A 15,244-nucleotide genomic window follows, 5' to 3' on the forward strand; every position below is an offset into this window, starting at 1 on the left:
TGTGTGTGTATGCATGCACACAGGTCTGGCATGTGGCTGGCCTACACAGGGCTATTATTGACAGATGCAGACTGTACAAGGCAGGTTTCACAGTTCACGGTGTCCGGTCATGACCACATGACCTGCACTTGCCAGGGGTTGCACGGGTACTACCAGGCAGAGGTCCAGATTGGGTACTGTCTAATGACACATGTTCACTGGAATCATGTCCCTGTTGGGACCGAGGGCAGTCACGGTGGTGCAGTGGTTAGCATTGCTGCCTCACAGCAAGAGGTTTTCCAGTTCGATCCTCGGCTGGGGTGCCTTCTGTGTGGAGTCTGCATGTCCTCCCTGTGGTCGTGTGGGTTTCATTTGGGTGCTCCGGTTTCCTCCCATATCCCAAAGACATGCTGTAGGTGGATTGGATACACTAAATTGGCCCTAGATGTGAGTGTGTGCGTGTGCCTCCTGTGGAAGGTTGGGTGCCGGGCTGGCAATTCAACACCATAAAACTCCACTGCCAATCATGAGCAGATAGGTGATCCACTGTGGCGACTCCTAACCGGGAAAAGCCAACAGAAGAAGAAGAAGAAGATTGGAAAGGCTCACCCAGACTCTGCTACACTTTGCTGTGAGGGAAAGGTTGGTTTGCTTTTTATTTGTTGTATTTTGTATTAGTTTATTGCCTTTTTATATTTTGAGTGTTGTGATTTGTTTTCTTTACCTTGTGTTTTGCTTGTGTTTTGCTTTTAACTGCATATTAAAACTTTAAAAGACCCCACAGCTCTGTCTCTTGTAAGTCAGGCAGACATTTTTTTCCAAATACCACTGTCTTTCTAGTTGCCTGCCTCTTATGTTAATTTGACCATATATCTCATTTCCTCTCTGCTTTCACTGGCTTGTGTGAATAAGCACAAAATTATCATTTTGTGAAATCATTCCCCTTCAACTATTTAAATTTATTGTCCATTCTACTGTATTCCATAGTACCGGAATACAATAGTGATTACCCACCTTTAATCTATCTTGCTGTTTTAAAAATAGTCACTCTCCACTAAAACTTAACTTTTTAGACAGGTAAAACTTGTGTTACCTACTTTCACATCTAACTTCTCTAGTGCACACTGCAGTGTTTAGGATAAACCATTTTTTTTCATCTTACCTTTAAGCATCTCTGTGGCTAGCTCTTGCTCTAAATACCTGCTGGAAAGCACTAGGAAGCCTTAAACTGATACAAGCACTCAACTCTCCTTATTAATAAGGAGAAATTAATCATAGGCACTAAACAGCCTAATATTGCAAAGGACTTTGCTAAGGTAAGGGAAAACAGCTCCTGTACTTTTCAAAAAAAGCACCAAACCAGGCATGTCCAAGGGTCAGCTTCCGTTGATTTCTCCTATCCACCTGGTGAATCTGGGCATACTGGGACAATGCAGCAATTGCCTCATGTACACAGACAACCCTCTCTTTCTACCACCCAAAACTACAACCTGCGAGAGATGCACTTACATAGTCAAACTGGAAGCAAAGCTCTCTCCACCCAAGATTGCGCTAGACAGTCAAGAGGAGAAGGTTAACACCTGCACTACACCTCAAGCAGCACATAGCCCTTCTAAACTCACACCACCAACACCCACACATAACAAAACTAAATCCACATATGCAGAGGCCCTTAACTTTTACCTGCCCAAGCAACAAGGACCTCCGAAGCTGAAGCGCAAACAAACACCAATCGCAACCAGTGTCACATAGCTCACAACACCAGTGTGCCACCCAGAAACAGCACCTAAGGCAAGACAACGTACCTAACACTTTAGTCATAGGTGACTCTATAGTCAGGTACACTGATGTCCCACTCACCAGGCTGAACAAGGAGAAAATTACAGTGAGCTGCCTGTCGGGTGCCAGGATCCGCCACATAACTCATGCACTCAAGTCACTCCACAACAAATATGACTCTGTCATTGTCCATGTTGGAGTGAATGACTTGAGACGTACCTCCCTGGGCTACATGAAAAGAAACATGGAAGAGCTCTCAGATCAGGTGGCCCAGGCAGGTATGACCCTAGCCCTCAGTAGCATCCTGCCTACTCCCAGATTGATACCACAATATAAGGACAAAATGATTGACTTCAACAATTGGCTAAGCTTCTGGTGTCATTAAATGGGGATCCAGTATCTGTCTGCCTGGGACGACATGATCGACAGACCATGATGCTTTGCCAGAGATGGTCTGCACCTGTTGCCCCTGGGATTCAGGTCACTGGCAAAGGCTCTTGTCACCCCTATAGTGCCTTTTTTAGGCAAAGTTCAAAGGACTAAACCATCACCGTAAGAGATACAAGCATGCAAAATCTGAAGGTAATACTACTCATTGCTAGAAGTCAGAACCTCAAAATGCACTCTCTCGAGGCACTCATAAAAATGGAGAACATCGATATCTGTGCAGTAACTGAGACCTGGTTCAAGGCTCCAGAGAGCACCCCTGCAATACCAGGCTACAACTCTTACCACACATTTTGGCCACCAAACCAGGATCGAAACACTAAAGATGGAGGACTGTCCATATTCACCAAGGATATTCACACCACCAGGCTAGTTGCCCAATACAATGCATCTGAAATTCTCCAGGTGCAACTAACACTAGGTAAGACTGCAATCCAAACTGTAGCTTGCTACAGATCCCCCACCATGCCCCAAGATTCTCACTACACCTTTCTAAACATACTGGAAAATATTAATATACAACCAAACACCCTAATGCTGGGTGATTTCAACTACCCTGCCATTAACTGGGAAAACTACTCGTGTACCAACACCTTTGCCCAACGGTTCTTGGAATTCATAAATTCCAATGCCATGGTTCAACTAATCCATAGTCCCACCAGGGGCTCCAATATCCTAGACCTGGTCATTACCAACATGGGAAATCGATGCTCCAAACCTATGGTCACCACATCGTTAGTCAGATCAGACAATAAGCTAATCACCATTAACATCCACATCCCACCCCCACCCCCCAGTAAGGAAACCTCCATAAAAAACTTCTCCAAAGCCAACTTCATGCTACTCAAGTCAGAAGTTACAAACTTTATGACACCTATGCAGATGGGAACTAAACGTTCGACTGCTGAGTCCTACACTAAGGCACTGTACAAGCACATCCACTCATGCATGAATCCTGTCATCCCAAATAGAACCAAGATGCTCTCCTCCAAAAAAAGAAAGCCAATCTGGTGGTCCCCTGCCATAAACAGACTTTACAACAAAAGGAAGAAACTGTTGCAGAAAAGAGGAAAATCTCAGGATACAAAAAACTCCCTTACCAGCCTCAGTAAGAAGCTGAGATCCCTCATAAAATCCTCCAAAGCTAGTTATGAAAATAAAATTGCCAAAGATTCCAAAGACAACCACAAGGCATTCTATAACTATGTCAAAAATCTAAATGGCAATGCTCAGATCTGCTCTGAGCTACAACAGAATGGCATTAAATATACTGATCCCAAGGATATTGCCAATATCCTGGCAGATTGATTCAGTGCCAACTTCAACCCCCTCTCACTCCCTAAATGGCCCATCTCAATACTGGAAGATTTCCAAATTCCAGTAATAATGGCCACATAAGTAAAAATGCACTCTCCAAAGCTAAAAATACGGCATCCATGTGACCAGATAACATTCCAGGCTATGTACTACATGAACTACAAAATGAACTGGCACCTCACCTAAGTGTCATGTTTAATCATACCCTCACCTCAGGCTTCATGCCCATGGAGTGGCATACAGCTACAGTTATTCCATTCCACAATGGGGGATCCACCTTGGATCCCAGGAACTACTGCCCCATCAGTCTGACGAGCCTGATCTGCAAGGCCATGGAACATATTATCATGGAACTTATAAACAAAGACATTGGCAACTTTAAAACACTGGACCCCACCCAGTTTGGGTTTGTGAAGGGCTGATCTTGTCTCATGAGCCTGATTGACTTCTTCGAATCAGTCTCCCGAGCTGTGGACGAGGGTAAGGCAGTCCACACAGCTGATCTGGACCTTACCAAGGCATTTGACACCATCCCCCACTCTGGAATCATAGATAAACTTACTAAGCTGCGCATTAATCCCTACGTCACACGATGGGTTGCCAACTGGCTTACTGACAGAACCCACACTGTAAAAGTAGCTGATTCCAAATCCAGCTCCAGACAAGTGACAAGTGGAGTACCTCAGTGTTCAGTCCTGGGACCTCTCTTGTCTGGCATCTACTTCTCTGACGTACAGATCAACACTAAGGGACTCTGGCTAACAAATTTTGCAGATGACTGCAAACTGGGAGCCATTATTGAATCCCCAAATGATGTTGATACTCTACAAAAGGGCCTTACAGAAACAGATGCTTAGTGTCAGAGCCATGGGTTCAAGCTCAGTGCCAAGATATGTATAGTTATCCCCTTTGGGGAAAAAACATGTACCCGGGAATCACCACATAGGTGGCAGTACACTAAACACCGAAAGTGTGATAAGAGACTTAGGGACACAGGTGGACAGTGGTCTCACCTTCAATAACCACATCACCAAAACAGTCAGGAAATCCTTCTATGTGGCACACCTCATCACTAAGGGCTTTTCATCCAGAAAAAAGGAGGTCATTGTCTACCACTGTACTCATCCCTCATTAGACCCATTAGAGAATATAATGCCCCATTTGGTATGTACCTCTCAAGGCAACTGCAACAACTGGAAAGGCTGCAGACGTACCTCACTAAAAGAACCACAGGCCTAAAGCAGATGCCCTATGCTGACCGCCTTAAAAAATTCCAGCTATACTCTGTCGCATATCATCTACTCTGAGGTGATCTCTGCTTAACATACAAGGCCATGTCAAACCCAGAGCTTTTGGACATGCTACACTTAAAGAAATCCCAATCCTTCAGAGCCACATGCTCCAGGGATCTAAACCTTGTCATCACAATAAACAAATCATGCTGGAGGGATAGGTTCCTGACCCAGAGACTCCCCAGACTCTGGAATAGACTGCCCATGCATGTCATGCAGAGCACCTCTTTGGCCCTCTTCAAAAGGAACCTTGATGATTGGATGGAAGAAAAGAAATTCACCCCAGAGATCACGTTAGTCGCCCTGATAGACAGGGGTCCAGGGAAGTAAATAGTGTGGGAAGAAATAGCCAGGGAACTGTTATGGCTAGGCTTGTATAGGCCCTAGGGCCAATAGCCTAGTACCAACCTATGAACCTATGAACCTAATGAACCTATGTACATTGCAAGTTATACCAGGCACACACAGACACACAGACAGATAGACACACAGACAGACACACACACACACACACACACACACACACACACACACACACACACAGACACAGACACACACACACACACACACACACACACACACACACACACACACACACACACACACACATGCACACAGACACACACACACACACGCACACGTACACACAGATGGCATTCAGCTTAGAAAATTATAGTTTCAGCATAGGCAATTATAATGGTAATTATCAGCCATCCCTGAGTGCACACAACAGCATGCATGTGTTATAGCATACAGCATGCACCTTACACAATTATAGTGGTGGTTAACATACATACCTGTATTGCACCATTTGTGTTAGTAGCCTATGCCCCATACCTGCAACACAATGCATGCACTTTGCACCATTGCACCGCACTGCCATGGTATGTGCAACATACACCACATGTTAACAGACCATCGCTGACTTTTGTACATCTGCCACTGATGCTTTGTGTTGGCCACCACCCCTGTGTGTGAGGACATGAGCAGTAGGGTATGTCAACTGCATACTATGTTTGCCTGACCCCTAGCTTGCATATCTCTCCCAAAGCAGTGCATGTCTGTTCAACATTATTCTGCCTACCCCTGATCTGAGTCCAGCTATTGAGCATGTGGCTGTACACACATGTTTGACATGGCTGTCCCTACTTTGCAATGGTGCCAAAGACCAGCACAGGTTTACAGTACGCCAGCCTGCTGTGTGGTGTATGACCTTGCCAATCACATGTAGTATGACATGTCATCTGCTGTTGTGTTGAATGACATGCATACATGTGTAACACAATGGTGTCCATTCCAATCTACAGTACGGTAATGGTGTCCCAATGCAGGGATGTGTTATTCTACCATGGGCCTTCAGCTGATGCAGTGTTGTCTGTCCACCCCACAAATATGCAGGGACATACTGCACATTGAGCTGATGTGCATAGCCATTGCAGGGCATCATGTGGCTTCACACGTGCTATACAGTGTGAGCTACTGACAGTTCATAGCCATGACTATGTTCACATACAATACATATCTAATGTGGAATGTGGCCCACATCACTGAGGTGTATACACACTAAACCCTAATGTGGAATTTGTGACACAGGTCACAGAAGGGTATATGGATGACACCCCTGCACATCTGCAACCATATTACTGATGCCAGGAAACTATGCCCACACATGGCTAACTTAGCAGTACTCTGTGTCAAACATGCCATCTGTGTACCTCACACACATGAAGAGCAGGCATGACAGTGATGTCTGACACCAGCAAGGTGACTGTACTGTATCTGTGGCCTGATGTGGTTGTATGTGTATGTTGTGCAACACATGTATGTATATGGATACTGTATAGGTGAATGTCTCATGTCGTGACACACTCAAGATGTTTAAGACATGTTATGTGGTGGCTTCATGTTATGCCTACACAAGCTGTGCACAGGCCTATATGATGTTTGGTGTTTCACATCTGCAATATCACCATTACACAAAGGCCATAGTTGTATTGTGTTGAGCCAATGTACAACAGGGTGTACACACATGTACATCACTTCTACTGTGTGTGTTGCTTCATGTCTCTGACCATCCTACCTGGCTATGTGTACACATGTTCTGTCCAATGGTTATGATGGCCATCCTATTTCACATGTCAGTGTTATCCCATATGACATGCACTCATAGATGTCATATGCTCCATTGTGGACAGGATTATCCAGACAAAGGGTGGTATGTATGGGATGTGAGACATGTTTTGCAGGATAGTTGAACAGTGCTGCAGTCAGCCCACTACATGTCATGGACATGCCAGATAGCACATGATTTTGTGTGACATTCATAACAAGGGTATATTCCACAAGGGTGTATTCTGTGGGCCGGTCATACTCCAGCTCCAGCACATTTAGAGTGTGTGCACACATATGCTCTCTGTACAGTATTGTTCGTATTCCCAACATGTGTAATGCTGATATGTAGTACCTGTCCCTGCAGTGGAACACACCTCCACCATTGTATTCACTGTTGTCCACACATCTGGCAATGCCAGTTTGGAAGCGTTAGTGTAGGTGTTTCATATAGTTTTCAATTGTTTCACATGGGTAGACACTGTAATGCATTGCAGGTCTGACCAGTGCCCATTAACAGGACCACCATACATTCTGTGTACATGTGTTATGGCAGATAGCATGCAATTAATAAGTTCTGTGCATTATCAAGCCTGGTAAATAATAACAATCTCACCTGACACAGGCTGCTGTCACTGCAAAATGCCAGAGGTACCTAAACAGGAGTGTCACAGCAGTAAGATCATTATCCACACCTGTGTGTTGCTACAGGGTGCAATGTCCATGTTAGCACATAAGCCAGTACAATACATTATACCATGGAGTATGCACATCTGTGCATACATAGAGTAGCAGACCATACATAGAGTAACTGACTATAGTATGTGGCATGTGTGCATACATGCCTTGCATATGATGTTACATTACATATTGTACAGTAACACATGTAACTATGTGAAATATAGTTGTGTTATATGTGCAGTAGTGACTTACCAGGCAACTCCAGGCCCGGTGGTTGAGAGACACCCACCTCCACAATAACAGCTAAAGCTTATAGATGGAGGTCTGCAGGTGTCCCCAGGTCGGCCAGTAGCTCCTCGGTACATGTGAGTGGGGGCTCAGTGAATGCCCCCCCCACCTGTTGCACCTTGTTCCCTGGTGATTGCATTAGCACGCTGTTTCACCCATCTTATGAGGTCAGTGCAGTGGCGGCGCATCTGCTGATAGGGGCAATTGTGGCTGCCAATATCATTTACCCTCCTGCAGAGTTCCTCCCACTGCACATCCCGCTGCTGTGCATCCTGTGGCACATGGCTGAAGAGTGTGGTGTGATTGTCGAGGTATTACGGGATGAGGACCTCATCCTCCAAGTGGCTGTATGCTGGCAGTCTGCTAAGTGGCATACCTGGAAGACATAATGATGGAGACAGGTCACACTAACTCACAGAGAAGTACAGCAGTACAGCTGAACATACATATGTATCACATTTATCAAGATTACAAATATGTCTTTGCAGATCTACATGACACTAACACCACTGACAAGTATAAGTCACACACATTTGACACTTACTGGTGATGTGATGTTATCACCATATGTGTGTGTGTCATGTGATAACATTGCTTGTACACCATGTAAATGTTGTCTTGAGGTGGGCATGTCTGTTTGCCTGTACTGGTGTCTTTACCTGTCAGCATATGCCTGGATGTATTCACATTAATGCGATTGACCTTAATGCTGTGTATATGTCACATATATAGTCATACATAGTCGTTAGGGACATGACTTGTGACCCTGCAGACTTGCAAGCATGTATGTGTTTTGCCATATACATCTACGTAGCACTGTACAGCTTGTATGTTTCAGTGGCTAGTTCAAGCAGTGCCACAAAGCTGCTCCACAGGGTTACTGATATATTTGGCATGCAGTCTTCACACCGTGTCACAGAGAGGGGCGATGTGCATCTTTGCTGGACAGGGATGCATAGTATGGCAAGAGTATGTTAAGTGTATGGGACAGAGATCTGTCAGGCATGTTGTGATCCTTCTACCAGAAAGGTGGATGTCCATGAAGTATGTGTTTAGTTGGGGTCAGGATGTGTTAAGTTTAGCATGTCCAACACCTCTGGGTTGGACATGGCTTTGTTCAGGGTAGGCTGCATGCTACGTAGTGCAGCTAGGGATTGGGAAGGGCAGTGTAGGCCATCTACACATGGGCAATAACCCTTAAAGAAAATATGTGATCTATAATGGGTCACATGGGTGTTGAGTATGGCTGAGCAATTATCTCTATATTCCTGGATGGCACCCTGTCATGATTAGGGGTGCCACATTTGTCTACCTGTCTGGTGTGGTGAAGTAACTATCAAAGGAAAGAGTGCTGTCCAGCTGCATCCCATACACACAGTTGCCATTATGTTGACCGCTGCCTAGGTGGTAGTTAATGGGTACAGGGTTTGTAACATAGGGGATGACAATGCTATAAGTAGCTGTCAAATTGTGGCCATACATCACACACCATACATCTGACACACTAAGGCCCTTTTGTATGTTGTACACAGCACACATTGAGTCGACTATTGCTCCTAGTTCATAATCATTTGCAAACATCAATAGGCTGATGCCTTCTGGGTTAGTCTGTGTGGTATAGATAACAAAGAGGGGGAGTACCAGGAATGAACCCGGTATTACTGTGGCTGGCACTGGTTTGATGTGCATGTATTAGTCAGACACCTTCTGTAATGTTGGTTCTGCCAGCAGTCCAGTTGGCAACCACTCCTGTGACATAGGAATATATACCTAGTTTACTGAGTGTAGCTGGAACACAGTATGGGTGATGGTGTCCTATAACCTGGCAAGGTCATGATATGCAGTGTGAATCAACCTTACTGTCATCTACATCTGCACCGTGTATATCAAATACGTTGACCACGATTCATGGACTTACAGCCCAGACTCAGCAGGGTAGTTGTGCAGTATTTCCCATTATCAGTGGTGTCTCCCCCTTTGTGGGGTGTGATAACTGTTTAACTGTTGCTGTGCACCATTCAGTGTGTACACAGCCTGACATGTAGCTATGATTGAACATGATGTGTATGTGGATAGCTGAATGTCCTTACATTTGTGTACGATACACCCTGGGATGTTGACAGGTCCCATGAAAGCTGTATGTATAGCTTTAGAGAGTACAGCTTGTACTTGCATAGTCTTTATTACAGTTGCCCTGTAGTGTACATGGATATATTATTAAGTGTACCTGTCGGGGGGGGGAGTGGGTTTAGGTTCTTCAAGGCTCTATCTGGATGAACGGGTGCTATTTCTTTAGGTGCAGTACTTCCCATGCCATAGTGCTGTGCAGCACGGCAGGTCTTGTCATTGCGATTACGATTAATGACACAGCTATAGAATGCTCTGTGCCTAGCCTCATAATATGTGGCTGATTAGTTTCACAGTAGCTTTGTGTGGTTTTATATGGTGTATCTGCATCTTACTGAGGCTGACCAGGGATCACCTACAGTCATGTGTGTTCACTCTTGCAACAGTTACTACCTTCTGTGGTACAGTTTAAAGCATGATACCACCTGTCTGCCTTCTTGTTTGTGTTGGGTTGCATCCTGGTTCTGTTTCAATGGCACACTCACCACACATATGTGACTGCTTAAGGTTCATTTGTGTAGGATTCAGCATTTGCACATGCATTGTCCATCTGCATGGGTGCCATGGCAGTCACCATTCTGCTCTTAGGAAACATAACATTGGCAGTGGAGACTAACTATGTGTAGCATACTGTTAGCCCTATTTGTGTGACTGCTGTGATCCAGGTCAGTGGGGTCGATGGAATCCAACATGCATTGAGCGAAGGTGTTGGTACATGAGGAGTCTTCCCAGTTCATAATGGAATAGTTGAGAGTGGCCATTATTATGGTTCTGTCTCAGACCTAATCTTCCCCATTGCAGCAAATTATGAAAGTTGGGAAATTTGCGGCCTGATGGGTGATCTGTCTCAAGGTGCAATTTGAATTCCACTTTGGCATAAAGGTAGTTGCTCAACATAATGCATCTGACGTTATGCAAGTGCAACTAGAGTGGGGGTGTACATATCCTTCAGGAATATGGACACACTTGTGGCCCGTGTGTTCCAATAAAGGATAATGGGCAAGAGGTGAGGTATGTGTTATAGCATGGTCATCCTGGTGTGCTCTCTGGAGCATTGAAACATGTCTCAGCCACTGCACAGATATGTTCTCCATGTTAGGAATTGACATATGTGTGTCCGTATAGAGTTTCTGACATGTATCATTGTGTAGCGAGACCCGCAGTTTATTGCTTGGCTGTTCCTGTAACAGCAGTGGACCTTCACTTGAACCGTGCATGATGAAGGCAGGATTGGGGAAGCATGAGCCCTTGGCAGTATCCAGATTCCCAGAGGTGACAGGTGCAGGTCCTGTCAGGCATAGCATCATGGTCTGTCAACCATGTTATCCCAGGATGACAGATACTGGATACCCTTTGACTTGGACCACTACACTAAACAATTGTGGAATACAATCCCTCTGTCCCTGTACTGCAATATCATTTTGGCCAATGGCAGAATGCTACCCAGACCTTCGGACATATCTGCATGCGCTGCAAGACCTGACAGTTCCTACATGTGTTTCCATGCAGTCCAGGCTACTGCACCACAGGTCCTGCACATCAACATGGAATATGCCAGAGCCATGTGTACAGTTCAAATGGTTGTCTGAGTGTATGGGTATGTGGCCAATCATGGCAGACAGGCAGCTGACAGCATGTATGCCCTCATATAGGTCGGTGTGTAACATAGTGCTGGAGTTTGCATTCACAAATGAGTACTGTTGGGCATGTTTCCGGTCATGTGTTCTGATGTTTGGCACAATTATGCAAACTATGTCATACAGTTTGTGTATGTCGGTGTCTGTCTCTTCCTGCTTGGGGGCGTCACTTGTTTGGCCAGATACTTAGAAGTGTCTGTGAATGTGTGTGATTTCTGATAATGTGTGTGGGTGTCCTTACTGTGTTCTGGTAAGGGTATGTGTAGGTTGTGTTGATAAGCTGTATGTGTTACCCTACACCTCATGAATGTCCAGTCCAGTCATGGCTGTAGACTAGGCTGCCTTGCAGCTTACCCCTGTAGCTGCATCCCAAAAAATGTGTGGGGCATGGTGTTAGGTGGGTTTGGCAGTGTACATGGCATAGAGATTACATTCCCCCAGGATGGCCACATACACAAAGCTGACATTAGTAGACACCAGTAGCTGACTAGTGGACATGCCTGTATGAGCATTCAGTACTACAAGTACCAAGTACTGTATTTAGTTTACATATTGCGTATGAAGATGTTTTAGACAGTAATGCTCACATGTAAATATTTGTGTTAAGGATGTGACAACACTGGCTATTACAGAAACATTGTAGCTACCTTTAGCAGTAATCCTCCTCTGATGAGCGCATCACATCCTGTTAGGTGATTACAGATGATGCAAGTGTCTACAGGTCTGATTCCTTCTCTGGGTATATACTCATATATCCACCAGGACCATGAGCTCTGTTGGGCACAGACACCCACTCTCTAAATAGAGGCATATATCAATAGACTCTGATGACACTATCAACATGATCTGGATATAATCAGATAGTGTGAGCCATCACCTATGAAGCGACTATTACACATGGGCAGCTATCCCCTACATCTTACACTCCTACTGCAGATGTTACACTGGAGTTAAAGATGATATGCAACCTGTTTCATTAGGGTCTATATTATATCATCGAATGCTTAAAAAAGCGAACGCTGATTGATCGACCTAATTTAAGCGAAAGCTTACAATCTCAAACTGTCAGATCAGGGATTTTTTTTCCCAGGGAAAAAAATTGCTGATCCAAAACACATACACACAGCACAAGTGCATCAAACAAACAGAAATCCACACACATACACCTAAAATCTGATACCTAACCCTACACTAAACTATGCACACACCACTAACTACCCACTTACCTTAACCCAAACCCTAACCCTAAGGTCCGTCACTATCGCACACTCACCTCACCCGCTCCCTAACCCTATCTCACTTAAATCCGCCCTAACCCTCATGTCCACTCAATCACACACACACACCTAACCCGAGCCCTAACCCTAACTCACCTAAATCACCCTAACACTCACATCCACACAATCGCACACTTACCTGAATCCAACCGGTAACTTTCCACCATAACACTGAAAATACCGAAGCAACAGAAATGGACAACTGAATTCTTTCCCTAGGAAAAAATTAGTGTTTCTGCTGCTTCGATATTTTGCAGTTTTGTGAAAATAAGTTCGATCAATCAGCGTTCGCTTTTTTAAGCGTTCGAGGATATAAAATAGACCCTTTCATTACCAGTGCTGTGCATTACCTTACATATAGTATGTGCAAGCGGCTGTTAGGTTGGCAATGAGATGTTGGGCTACACAAACCTGGTAGTTTACCGAGTGTGTCTGTACTCTCAATATCCACTCTATGTAGGTGTGCACATAACCATTTGGCCCAGCCCTGTGACAAGGGTCACTACACATTTGCATAACATGTACACATGCACAGCTGTTATTGCTTGCAAACGATACTAGAGAGGTCCAGCCCTGTAACATGGGTCACTACACATTTGCATAACATGAACACATGCACAGCTGATATCGCTTGTGAATAATACTAGAGAGGTCCAGCCCTGTAACAAGGGTCACTACACATTTGCATAACATGTACACATGCACAGCTGTTATTGCTTGCAAACGATACTAGAGAGGCGGATATTACATGTGTATGTGCATAGATATTTACCTGGCTCTTCCAATTATCTTTGCTACTATACTGCTAAACTGATAGATGAATACAAATGATACATATCCTGTTATTGGGTATTGTAATTGCCAAGAGACATAACTACTGTTTGCATAACATAATGGAACTGCTATGTAGAATAAAATTCAGATCTGCCTAGAATACTGTACATTACATAGTTATTGGCACAATATCCCACACCGCACACCATATTTGCACTGTAAGCCCACCTTTAACATGTTCATCTTACATATACACCCATACATATGTCGACTGTTACAATATATCGGCATATACTGTCCCTCTTATAGAACATACTTGTTGGACAAATCCTGACACTGACAGTTGCTGGAAGTGAATTGGTGGGTTCCAAGCTCATATCATCTTTTGTGGTGTATGCGGAGTTTGCCGTGTGACCTACAGCAGTACACACATAGAATACTACAAGCATTACTACTGCTCGACAATAAATCACTACAAGATAGCTACTTCCACCATATCCATTGATTACACTGTAATTCTTACAGTACAGGTACTACATACACAGACATACTATGTTATACATACCTTCTTAGCAATCGGAGGTGTAATTGACTAGTATAATACTCATTTTCGTTTCGTCTTTCAATGTTTTGTACTGTCCTGCAGGTAGATACAGATGGTTTGAATGTGTGACAAGGCAACCTTTTATAGTTACAGATCAGTAACATGTGCTATCCCGATAACCAATTGGTGTTCCTAAGTAGCTAATTCCATGCACATCAGCTGCGCTGCTACTGCCTTAGGCAATACCATGGCTACAGTGGAGTATAATTGAGTACTCCACTTGGGCATTGCCCTTTGCTTACTTGTGAGGAAGACAGCATGGAAGTGTTGTTTGGAATATATTGCAACAGCTGTATGGAGACGAACAGTAATATATTGTGTGTAATGCCTAGAGGATTCGGTCTAAATGTGAGTACTGCTGTTATATTTCTGAACATTGCTACTTGTGCAGGGTTTGTCTGTACCTAATACTTCTGCATATGTTTCAGTATGGCCAGGTTGTTTGACCAGCTCAAGTCTGCATAGCTATGCATATAATGTTAGGGGTTTACAGTGTGCTTACCAGACATATTTATTTTGGTGTTACTGTGTATCATACTGTGCTGATAATCAGTACTCGGTAACACTTCCTGGTGTACCAACCTTTCAGTCCTCTGAAATGGGATTAGTTCATACAAACCCTGTGACATCAGCAGCTGTTCAATTGTATAACGGCAACTATTTCCTCTAGGGCCATGTTAGCATGTCTGTGTCCAGGTATGTTAAGGTTTCAGCAGATTTTGTACAGTAGTTGAATAATTGGTTATGGTATGACAGTATGGATTGAAGTAATTAGTTTGGTTGTGGTATAAATGTTGGTGGGTGTACATAGCACATGCAGGTGTGTAGGAACCCCTTTTATACAACGTCTATATGTGTGTGGGTGTTCTTTCTCTATGTGAAGCCTATCCCTTAGTGGACTAATAGTATGGTAATTGCAGGCTGATTCATTAA

Source organism: Protopterus annectens, chromosome 7.part0 (assembly GCF_019279795.1).
Source record: "Protopterus annectens isolate FY-2018-M chromosome 7.part0, PAN1.0, whole genome shotgun sequence".
NCBI lineage: Eukaryota > Metazoa > Chordata > Ceratodontiformes > Protopteridae > Protopterus > Protopterus annectens.